The sequence below is a fragment of the Lissotriton vulgaris genome, chromosome 6, assembly GCF_964263255.1.
Source record: "Lissotriton vulgaris chromosome 6, aLisVul1.2, whole genome shotgun sequence".
Classification (NCBI taxonomy): Eukaryota; Metazoa; Chordata; class Amphibia; order Caudata; family Salamandridae; genus Lissotriton; species Lissotriton vulgaris.
In genome coordinates this window covers 851603072-851614578 of record NC_141694.1, presented here as the reverse complement: position 1 = coordinate 851614578, position 11507 = coordinate 851603072, and the positions used below count along the sequence as shown (strand labels likewise).

The 11507-nt window shown below is 50.6% G+C and overlaps 1 non-coding gene across 1 annotated transcript; it reads left to right on the top strand.

The window, feature by feature from the left end:
* Positions 1–5415: 5415 nt before the first annotated feature.
* Positions 5416–5522, top strand: LOC147708088 (U6 spliceosomal RNA). Its single transcript, XR_015296896.1, has one exon. It is a non-coding gene; the product is annotated as a U6 spliceosomal RNA (small nuclear RNA).
* Positions 5523–11507: the final 5985 nt, after the last annotated feature.

Genomic DNA, 11507 nt, shown 5'->3' with positions numbered 1-11507 from the left:
GGGGGCCCTGCTGCATCAACTGCATCAGGAGGTTCACCAGCTGACTTGTCGGCGACTGCTGTATCCAGATTTGGAGAGAGTGCAGCGGATTGCGCCACAGTTTCAATGCCCAGGTAAGGAGGAGGTGGGACGTGTAGCCGAGGATCCCTGAGGATCGAGTCGCACAGGCCTAGCACCTGTAGATGACACACCCCCAGTGGCGGCTCATCTGATATACTGGAAGAGCGCTGCACCGCTGCTTTCAAGCAGTGCAAGAAGAGGAAAAATCATTACATGATGATAACTTCCTGATGTAATTGTGCTATGTTTCCTTTGCAGGCTGGAGGGTGGGTAGGGCTGCTCCACTCATGGAGCAGGGTAGGGGAGGATTGGCACACCCACTCAAGTGTGCAGTGACTGATTGGTCAGCCCACTCAGACCGCCCAAAGCAGTCATGCACACTGTCCTGTTCGCAATGCAGGCTGCATTACAGCCTGTATGAAGAACATGCCCACCCCTCCAGCCCCTGGCTGAACGCCTTGTCCCAGCGCCAATGATCAATCCCAACGCTGCATTTCAGAGTTGTGATTGGCTTTGGGGAGGGAGCCTGGCTGCCTACTTCCCATTCCTGGAAGCAGACTCAGGAGAGCAAGAGCAATGAAGACACAGGACCCGGCCTCGAGGTAAGAATTCCCTAGATTAAATATTTACAACACCTTCTCACACACACCCCCTATCCAGTGTCCTTTCCGGCGTTTCTCACCTCTCAGCTTCCAGTCCCCCCCGCAGCACTTCTCAATAGCAGCCTGGTGTGCCAAAGGTACATATGAAGTTACCACACATACCATCACATTGTATTCCATTACAATGCATACGAATACTAGGCATATGGCAACAGCAGGGAAGGTGTTGGATAGCGGAGATGTAAATATTACTATTCCAACTGCAGTGAGTGCATCCCTAAAACTAACCCTTGCACCCCAGAGCAAACCCTGAGTCCTAAAATTAATCTTTGAGCCACCAAACCATACCCTAAAAATATTTGACCCAAATGCACGCCCCAATTTTCATATTTGACCCTGAAACACATCCCAAATTTTGAATTTTACCCCATATTACATCCCAAATGTAATCTCCGACACCCGAAACCCATACCCGCCCTAAAACTTAAAAATATCCAAATACTGACCTCACAGTGCGTTGTAATGGAATGTGATGTAAAGGCACTGCGTTGTTGTAGTTGGGTTGTAAAGGCATTACAATGTAATGCCTGCATTGTAATGGACATCTCTCGTGCCAAAGGCACGCCATAGACAAGCCTGTCTGCGTCCGTCTGCCCCTGGAACGTGCTCAGCACCAAGCACCCTTCCTCTTGGACACTCCACCGCTACAATGCCAGCACCCTCCTCGCCATCAACCCTGGATGCCACATCGCCTGCTAGGACCAACCTCTGCTCCAGACTGGACTTTGCCATCACTGACGGCTACTAATTCGCCGGCAAGGACCGCCCGGACCATCCAGGAGTAGGCATTGCCATCACCTACAGAAGTACACTCTGACTGACCAGGCACTCTAATGTCCTAACGGTGAACATGGAACACCTCAACTTCCACATCCAGACCAACCCCTTCCCCATCATCTGTGGCACCCTCATCTGAAGACCCCCCGGGCCAAGGAACCCCATTCTCCAATACCATTGTAGACCTCATTGTAGCCCAGGCTCTCCCATCCACCGATGACTTCCTACTCGGTGAACTCCTGTTCCACCTGGACAACCCCAGTGACCAGAACAACAACCCCTCCTGGGGAAGCTCCCCAACATCAGACTCAAGCAGCTAGTCACCGCAGCAAGCCACATAGCAGGACACATAATAGAGCACGTCTCCTCCCCTAGCGGGAACTTCAACTACAGCCACACCACCGGACTGTCCTGGATCGACCAGCATTGTATACATCACGTTTTCATTATGCCCACCGTACACCACTGCCATCATCGTCCCCCCTCGCAGCTGGATAAAGGCCACTGAAGAATGTCTTGTCAACTCCCCCAGCACCACCACTCAGCCAACACTTAAAGACGATGACACCACAGCGCGCAACTGCCACCAATGGATCTCCAACTGCGTCAACACCCTGGCACCCCTCAAGAATGGACCGGGCAAAGCTACTACCACGTTGCGCCGCATTTTCAGTGACACATGTAGGCATATGCATGACCTTGTGAAGCCCTCTGCCACATCATACCTGCATCAGGTATGATATACGCAGAGTGTGCGTTCCCACGCGACAAGTCCTGATAGGAGTGGCACAGTGAAATCCCTCCGATTTCACTGCGACAATTGTAGGACGGCACTGCTTCAGTACCTTACGCCTGCCATCAGGCAGGCGTAAGGGTGACGCAGTGCCACAGGTGTAGGCTGACCCCATGCATTGCTGGAGTTGCAGCATGCTTGTGACATGACTGCAGCAATGCATGACTTTGGCGTGGACAGATAAGTCAGGATTCCAGAAATATCTGTCATTACTTGCGTAATGGAGATCTGTCCAGTGAATGCAGCACATCTGTGGAGTCGCAAGAAGGGTGTAGTGAAAAGTGTTGCAAGGCTATCTTGTTACAGCGGTGCAACACTTTTCATGATTGAGGCCCAGGAATGCACACTATCTTATTGATGGTGCGCATTCCTGCCCTGTAGTTTTATCGCAACACAGCAACATTGCTTTCAGCGCTGTCCAGCACCAAAGCCTGCTTAAATGAGGCCTCAGGTGTTCTCTCCATTTTTAAGACCACCTATTTTCTGGTCTTAAAAATCTACCTTCAAGGATTCCCTTGTACACATCTCAAGGTTAGCGACCGTTTTTGCACAGAAACGCCTCCCTTGCATGTCATTATCACTAACAGAAGTGGCGGTCTTTTCTATGGACGTTTTTGCCGGAAAACTGCCACTAACAGAGGTTAGCAAGAGCTTGTACATATGGGGATATAAATAGCGCTGCAAAACCATCAGAAAACTGCCGCTAAGGCGTTGCTAACTCCTTGTACATATGCCCCCAGTTTCTTACTGATACTTACAAATACAGACAGAAAACTTTTTTCGTGTCTGAATTTATCTTTAAAATTGATAAAAACGGAATTGTGTTTTTTTGAGGGATTCTAAATGCTGACAGTCATAACTTCCAGGCCAATAGCAGTGCAGATTGACAGGCAATGAAGTAAAAAAAATAAAGAAAGTTTCTAAATGAAGCTTAAACAGCTGTAGATGTGTATAAGGTTGACACTAAAATACACATGCTTTAATACCAGTGTGCGGATTTTTCATTGTGTTATTTTTTCCATTGAAAATTGTCAGGTGTTCTAGTACCAACGTACATTAACTGGTTAAATAAATGTGAAAATATACTAGTTTTAGCTTAATTTTTCCACAAAATCAAAAATAAATATGGAAAATACAGATAAAATCACCCCAAAAAATATATTGTTAAGTACAGACGGAAATGCCTAATGAATTAATACCCTAAAACAGTTAGCTTCTAATCATAATATTGTTCATGAATATGCCCGCCTTGATATTATGAATACATTGTAGCTCAAATGTTACACTTACTTGCATGCAGATAAGATTGCATTTGTCAGACAATAGTTTGCAATAATATATCCAGATTATCGGAGAGTTACTAAATTATTTGTGTTCCGTTTTTCATCTCATCTCAAAAAAGCTGTAAGGTTCAACTGTTTTATTTGAAATTGTTCAGAGTACTTTTTCCTGTGATGTCTTTGTTAAGGAAAGAGTATTAAGGACTCAAAGGCAACTTGTCATTGGACAATAAAGTAATGCACTCGGTCACCTTCCAGGCATGCTGATGTCGTACCTTGGTGGCGACATTCCGGATACGTGTCCTTTGGCCGGGCACTGAGCGGGCACGCATTCTTTCGCATCTGTTGCCTAACCTCTGTTGCCTCCCGCAGCGTGGTGCTGACGGCGCACGCAGTGACATCAGCCTCATTAACATTCCGAACATTCCACGCCACTCTGCTGACATGCAGCCGACTGCATTTTAAACGGCATCCTCAGGCTCCAATCCTCAAAGACTGCCATGAGTGCGCGTTCTTTTAAGCAAAGCACACAATAGTCTGTTTTAGTTGCCCAGCACTAGCACATTTTCAAAAACTCAGCGTGAGAGACAGAGCAAGCCTAAATAGTAATACCCCAAAAAATGTACAAGGCAGTTGTGAGATGTTTTTGCCGAATTTCTCCCAGCGCTCCACGGGAAATGAAAGATGCACCGCTCCGTGAAGGTTCTGAAAACGAAATGCAAGATTTTTTTTTGTCAGAACGAAGTAGACTGGCATTCACATGTCTGCTGTCTGAGGATTCTTTTTTTTCATTCCAGTAGCTTCTTTTGTTGTATTTTTGTTGCTAGAGAAACAATCCGTAAAATGCAATTCTTAATATTGATGGGGTGTAACTCCCCTGGAAAGTGGCTAAACCTCATTTTCATTGGCAAATTTGAGCAGCTAGCTTATATGTCTGTAGTAGAACAACACTTTCACTTAGTATGCGCACAACATGACATTCCCCCTTTCCAACATTTTACCCGCTATGCCCAATAACTCTCAGAGTCGGAGTATGTTGTTTAGGGCGTAGCCTTTTTATTCACATCAAACCAGGTAATTCACCACAGACCAATAGGAGAAAAACATCCTATTTGGATATAAACATTATTCACAGCATCATGCTTTAGCCGCATCAACCTGTCAAAGGCTTTCAGTAAATCAGGCACGACATTACTTGCACTTCAGTTTTGGCCGTACACTTTAGCGGCAACAACATGTCAAGGGTAATAATAACATTACCCCCTCATGGGTCCTCCCCGTCCCAGTCCTTACCACGTGAGGCAGTCCTGCCTCCACCCAGCCAATCAAAACGCCAGAAATCCAAAGGTCGAAGGTGACATAAGTCCCTCCCACCCACCGCCATGCCTGTTTTTTTTCTGCTCCGATGGCTGTCGGAACGCTGGTGCTCCCGGTTCCTGCCTCTGTTCCTGTTTGCTTCTGGATGGTTTGGCGGTGCTGTGAGTGTTTCTTTTGCATTTTTAAATGCTTCTGTTTATGGTCTTTTCATGTTTTTACCGGCGCGGCCGCTCCGGTCCTCCGGCCGGCCACGCTCCTGTTCTGGGGTCAGGATGCTCCCCGTTCATGTGCTGGGCTGGGGCGGGGAGCCCTCCTGGTGTTCTGGCCCCAGGTCGTTCCGGCGCTGGTGCTTTAGTGCAGCGGCCGGCCCCTGTGGCCATGCTCTTCATATGTGGCTGTGGGTGGAGACTGCAGGGCTGCCCTTTTTTGTTTATTTTCTGTTCTCACATACGAGATTACTGTTTGGGGCAGTGTTTCCTGGAGGTTGCTGGGCACTTCCTTTATTGGTGTGTTGGGTGTTTTCCTGGTGCTCGCTTCGGCAGCACATATACTAAGCTTGGAACGATACAGAGAAGATTAGCATGGTCCCTGCACAAGGATGACATGCAAATTCGTGAAACCGTTCCATATCTGGGGTTTACTCCTTTGCTCGCCATGTTTGAGAGGGCTTCCTCTCCGGTGCATCCACGGAGCTGTTGCTCATTAGTATGTCATATGCCTCTGGTGTCACAGGCTATCATGTGCTGCGGGTTCAAGTCCTGCCTATGCTGTCGATGTGACTTGGGATGTTCTTTTTCATGCAGTGCTTTGGAAATTTGCATTCTCTTTGTCCACGTGGCATCTTTTGCTATTTTTCTTGGACTGTTTTGCGCTGTCTGCGCTGCTGGTGCATGCGGCTATGCCATCATCTCTTGTTGGTGGGGTCGTGGACGTTTTTTCCCTGTTGGGGTATACATTCGGGGATGGTCCATGAGATTTCTGGCGTTTTGTTGCTGGGTCTTTCTCCCTGGTTCGTTTGCTCCGGCGGGGTTTATTCCCGTTTTTTACCGGCCATTTCATGCTGTCCTGGTGTGGCTTGACATTGCCATGCGGGGTGTTCCTCTCTTTCTGGGGACACAATTTCGCCTGGCGATCTTTGTCACCTGGTATCCTCCATTTTTCTTCTTTTTTGCACCTTCTCCCTCTGTCTTCGGAGGCTTCTTCCCTGGAGGTCCGGGTTGGGCGGTTGGTGGATTCCGCTCTCAAGAGTTCGTATGCTGCTTCTCCTTTTTGGGGTGTGTGCTTGCTCTTTTTCGGTCTGTGCTTCACAAGTTCTTTTCTTAGGGGTCCCTCCTTCCAGTCCCGGATGGTTGGGCCTTGTCCTCGGCTACCGGGGCGGCGGGGGCTTGTGAGATTTCTCTCTGGCCTGCGTTTTGGTGCTTTGCCATTCCCCTGGTGCCTTGGTCCTATGCCTGCATTTTTTGCACTGCGTTTGGTTCCCTGCCTCTGCGGCGCCTGCTGCTGCCCCTGAATGTCAGTGGGATATGTTGTGCCCGGGAGGAGTCTCCGTGGCCTGGTGGTTGCATCTCTTCCTCTTCAGGTTATGTGTTCCGCTACTGGTGTTGACCTGCTTGTGGGTCACCTATCTCCTTTGGTGTCATTGGTCCGGTCTGCTTTGAGAATGGTGATTCCTGTTGGTCGTCATTCTTGGTTGCCGGTTTCCATTCCGGGCCGTCCCCCTTTTAGGCTGTTTTCACGGTCGCTTCGTTGTCCGCTGGCGCTGTGGTGCTTTCTGCCATCTTCTTTGGCGTCGGCCTATTTTTTGTCGCTACGCTCTGTGGTGCTGGTTTCGGTGCTGGAGTGGGGCCGGGGGTCCTCTTTCTCTCTGTTCCAGGTCCTGGCTCCCGTTGGTCTTTCTATTCGGTTCTGCCTCCCGGGGCTTTGGTCGGGTTGGTGCGGCTGTGTCCCTTTCAGTTGTGCCCCTTGCAGCCCGGTTTTCCCCTCTTCTTGGTGGGTAGTTTTGGCTTCCCTAGGTGTGGGAGTCGCCTGTTTTTCTCGTTCCCCTCCATCCGGCTGCTCAGAGGTTTGCGGTGGTTGAGTTCCGTTTCCTGTTTTCAGGTGTTTCCTTTCGGTCTCTCTCATGCTCCTCTGGTTTTTTCCACGGCGCTGGCTCCTGCTGTGGGGGTTTGCTGGCCTGGTTCCGGTTTCTGGGGTCGTTTTGGGTCTGGCCGTTCCTCATCTGGTTCCTGTTCGGGGGCTTTGGTTCCTCGGGACCGGTTTGACGCTTTGCTGGGGGCTGTTTCTCAGTGCTCGCTTCAGCGGCTCGTATGCTTTCTGTTGAGCGTTGCTGGAGGGGGTTGACGTGGCCCCTGCACTAGGATGACACGCATTTCATGAGGCGTTCCATATATCCGGATCTGTTCTCTGTCCTGTTGGATCTTCTGCAGGTCCTACTGGGTCTCCCTCCTGCCCCAGCTCGGGGTTGGTTTTGTGTTCGGCAGATGGTGGTTGCCTCCTCGGCTGTGGTTCCTTGGGCTCTTGTGCACCTCGTGTCCTTGGTGTTTCTTCTGATGACTTGTTGGGTCCTTTTTCTTGCTGGTTACGGGGCTCTCGTTCCTCTCTCCCCTGGTCTGGTGGCTTTGCTCTCCTGACCTGGTGTGGGGGGTGTATTTCTGCTTTCCTCTCTCCTCTTGTTGTCCTTGGTTGCCTGTCCTTGGATTGGGGGCCCCATTGGGGTCCTTGGTGGCCGGCTTGTCTGTTGTTCGGGCTGGCGCTCTGGGGGCTCGTTGTTGTTTGGGCCTTCTTGGGGGGTCCCAGTACGTGTCTCTGTTCCTGCGGGCTTCCCTGTCTTGTGTCTGGGCGGCGGCTTCTCTGTTGTCTTTCAGAGGGTCTTGAGAGGCATCCCTGTTACGGCGGTTGGTTTCTTTAATGGAATGGTACTCTAGTTGTGCCTTCTTTTGGTGGCTTGGGCCGCTTCCTGCCGTCCTCTGTTTGGTGCTTTCTGGCGCTCGTTTCGACGGGACCTGTCCTTTTGTTGGGACATTGCGTGGGTGCTTGGGACTGTGCGCTGGTGCTTGGAATGGCCCTGCGCTGGGATGTCTTGCTGCTTCGTGTGGCATTCCTTCTGTCTGTTCCTCTGTTCCTGGTCCTTTTGTATTTGGTTTGGGACTCTTGGTTTGGTCATTTTTGCTTCCCCTCCTGTTGCTCTTCTCCCCCGGTTTTTGTTCCGGGGTGGTCTGTCCTTGGGGGTTGCTCTCTCGTTTCCTTGGCCTTCGGGTTTTCTGTATACCTTCCCTCCCGTTGTTCTCCTCCCGGGCGCTCTGCGGAGGTTTGCGGGGTGTCGGTGTTGTTGGGTTGGCCTTGCTGTTTTTGGTTTCCGCTCCTGCTGTTGCTGGTGGGAGTCGGATTTGGCCAGCCTCCCTTGCCTCCGGCTCTGCTTCTGGGTCCGCAGCTGTCTTTGCCCTGTCTTTGGCGCTTGCTTCTGACTGCCTGTCTCTTGAGCGGCTGTCTTTAGCGTCTTTGGGCTGTTCTTCTGTGGTGGCCTGTGGCATGTGTTGGTTGCGTTGGCCTTCCGCTCTTTGGAGCTGTGATGCACTTTGGGGCTCTTTTGTTTCCTGGTGCTCTTCTCTTGGTCGGAATCCATGCTGGGGTTCCTGTTTCTGTGCTGGTTTCTCCAGCTTGGATTTGTTGTTGGGATTTTTCCCCTTCCGCTTTGTCTGCTCGTTGACGGCGGTTTGTGCTTGTCGGGGCCTTGGGACTTCCTCAGTGGTGGTTGCCCTTTGGTGGGTCGGCTTCTTCTGAGCTTTTGTTTCGTTGTCCGGGCTCTCCTGTGCTCGTTTCTTCTTTGGGCCTTGCCTGCTGTTTTGCATGGTCTGCGGTTGCCCCTTTCATGTCCTTGTTGGTGGCGGACGTGTTGTGGTTGTCCACTGCTGTGGTTTTTTTTTGCTGGCCTTCACTTCCGCTTGTCGGTTGGGTGCCTTGCTCGTTTTGTTTCCTTCTTTGCAGTTTCTGCAGGTTTGAGTTGTTTTGCGGCTTAGATCGGGCTTTTCCGCCTGTTTCTTCATGTTTCCTTTTGCGGCTGGAGGTGTTGCTTCCTGTTTTGCCTGCTGTGGGGGTTTCTCCTGTTCCCCTTCTTTGGGTGTTCGCGGGGCTCTTCTTTTTTGCCTCCAATGTTCACTACAGTCTTGGGTTTCTCCTGCCCTGTTTGTCTCCTGTGGGTTCTGTGTCTGCTTTCTGTGCTGATGGGGCGGGGTCTCTATCCTGGTGCTTTGTGGGGCGGCCTTTTGGCGGTCCCGTCACACTTTTGTGCGACATTCTCGGCTTGATGTTTTTCTTGCCTCTTCTGACGATTTCTGTTGGCGTCTTGTACGCTGCTGTTCGTTGATGCTTTATTGTTTAATGTTTTGTACTTGTGCATGGATCCCTGGTGTCCTGCATTTTTTCTTCTTGGTTCTCTGCTTGTGAGTTCCTCACGTGGTAAGGACTGGGACGGGGAGGACCCATGAGGGGGTAATGTCTTATTACTTACCGGTAATCTTCATTACCCCGATTAGGGTCCTCCCCGTCCCAGTCCTCTTCCCTCCCTCCCTCCCTCCCGCTGTGTTTGTGTCTGAGTCTTGTTGATAACAGGCATGGCGGTGGGTGGGTGTGGCTTATGTCACCTTCGACCTTTGTATTTCTGGCGTTTTGATTGGCTGGGTGGAGGCAGGACTGCCTCACGTGGTAAGGACTGGGACGGGGAGGACCCTAATCGGGGTAATGAAGATTACCGGTAAGTAATAAGACATTAGGCACAACATTTCACCAGCACTTGAGCTTGGCCTTACAATGGAACTTGACCAACTTATCCCGCCATGCTCTCCACTCGGCTACGCACATTGCGCCGGCAGGCCCCAATGTGCGGCAGCAAACAGTTGCATTACTTGAAATCCAGGGCACCGCATAACGCACCGGCCCACCGGGGTGCCTGAACACAGGCATCCTCCCCAAGGTTTTTACTCAGTCCATACATTGCGTGTTAGTGCAGTAAAAGTCCAAGACCGCCGTCAGGTCGGTCCTCCTTTTCCGCCTACCCTCTGCACACGTGGATCCTACCCCCTCCTGGGGTCCATCCAGTTGTGGAACTTTCCTTGTTGTGCATCCCCCTTTGTTAACTGTCAGTGCTCCGCTACTTCCGTGATGCCACATTCTTCTGCCGGGTGGGTGGGTGGTCGACTCCGCGCCTCTGCAGCTTGCCGGAGGTCTGAGGGGACAAAGAGGCTGACTATTCCCAGGCATAGCCTTAAATAACTCTCCCTGCGCGCCCTGATGACATCACGTCGGCTATCACCATACACCCCCCTTTCGTACCCAATCTGGGCTCAGTCCTGTGGCACAACTAAGGGCGCCCCTCCCCTAGGTGCGGGGGGCGCCTGATCATAGTATGCGCACAACATGACGTTCCCCCTTTCCAACATTTTACCCGCTATGCCCAATAACTCTCAGAGTCGGAGTATGTTGTTTAGGGCGTAGCCTTTTTATTCACATCAAACCAGGTAATTCACCACAGACCAATAGAAGAAAAGCATCCTATTTGGATATAAACATTATTCACAGCATCATGCTTTAGCCGCATCAATCTGTCAAAGGCTTTCAGTAAATCAGGCACGACATTACTTGCACTTCAGTTTTGGCAGTACACTTTAGCAGCAACAAAATGTCAAGGGTAATAATAACATTAGGCACAACATTTCACCATCACTTGAGCTTGGCCTTACAATGGAACTTGACCAACTTATCCCGCCATGCTCTCCACTCGGCTACGCACATTGCGCCGGCAGGCCCCAATGTGCGGCAGCAAACAGTTGCATTATTTGAAATCCAGGGCACCGCATAACGCACCGGCCCACCGGGGTGCCTGAACACAGGCATCCTCCCCAAGGTTTTTACTCAGTCCATACATTGCGTGTTAGTGCAGTAAAAGTCCAGGACCGTCGTCAGGTCGGTCCTCCTTTTCCACCTACCCTCTGCACACGTGGATCCTACCCCCTCCTGGGGTCCATCCAGTTGTGGAACTTTCCTTGTTGTGCATACCCCTTTGTTAACTGTCAGTGCTCCGCCACAGGGTGAGAAGCTACCCGGCGTACTCACCATCCCCCCCCATGGCGCTGACAGAGCTCCTGAATCACCAGTAGTTTAGCACGGTTAAAGAGCTTATGGGCCTTTCCTGTGAGATGCACCCCCTCTTTGTGGGAGGTCCCTTATAAATACACGCGCAAGTTGATCCAACTTGTGCCTTTTGTGGCTTCCGCCAGGTTTTTTATAGTGAAATGGGACAGCTCTACCGATCTTATTATTGCCTGAACAGGGACATCCTGAGCCCATCCTTCTTGCAGTATTACGTCTGACCACATATGTGAACCAGGCCTCCTAAAACAGATGCTTTATTAATGATATTATCCCCTTCCCACCCGCATGAATGACTCAGGGACAGATAGGGGAACGGTGTTGTATTTTTTATTTGTATGGGATTTCTTATTTGTATGAGCCAACCCAACGTAACCCCGGACTGTTATAGAACTTAACTTAATGGCCTTAAGGAAAATTAAGCAAAGCCAGACCCTTGAACCCGTCCTGGGCTGTACCAAAGATACCATTTTT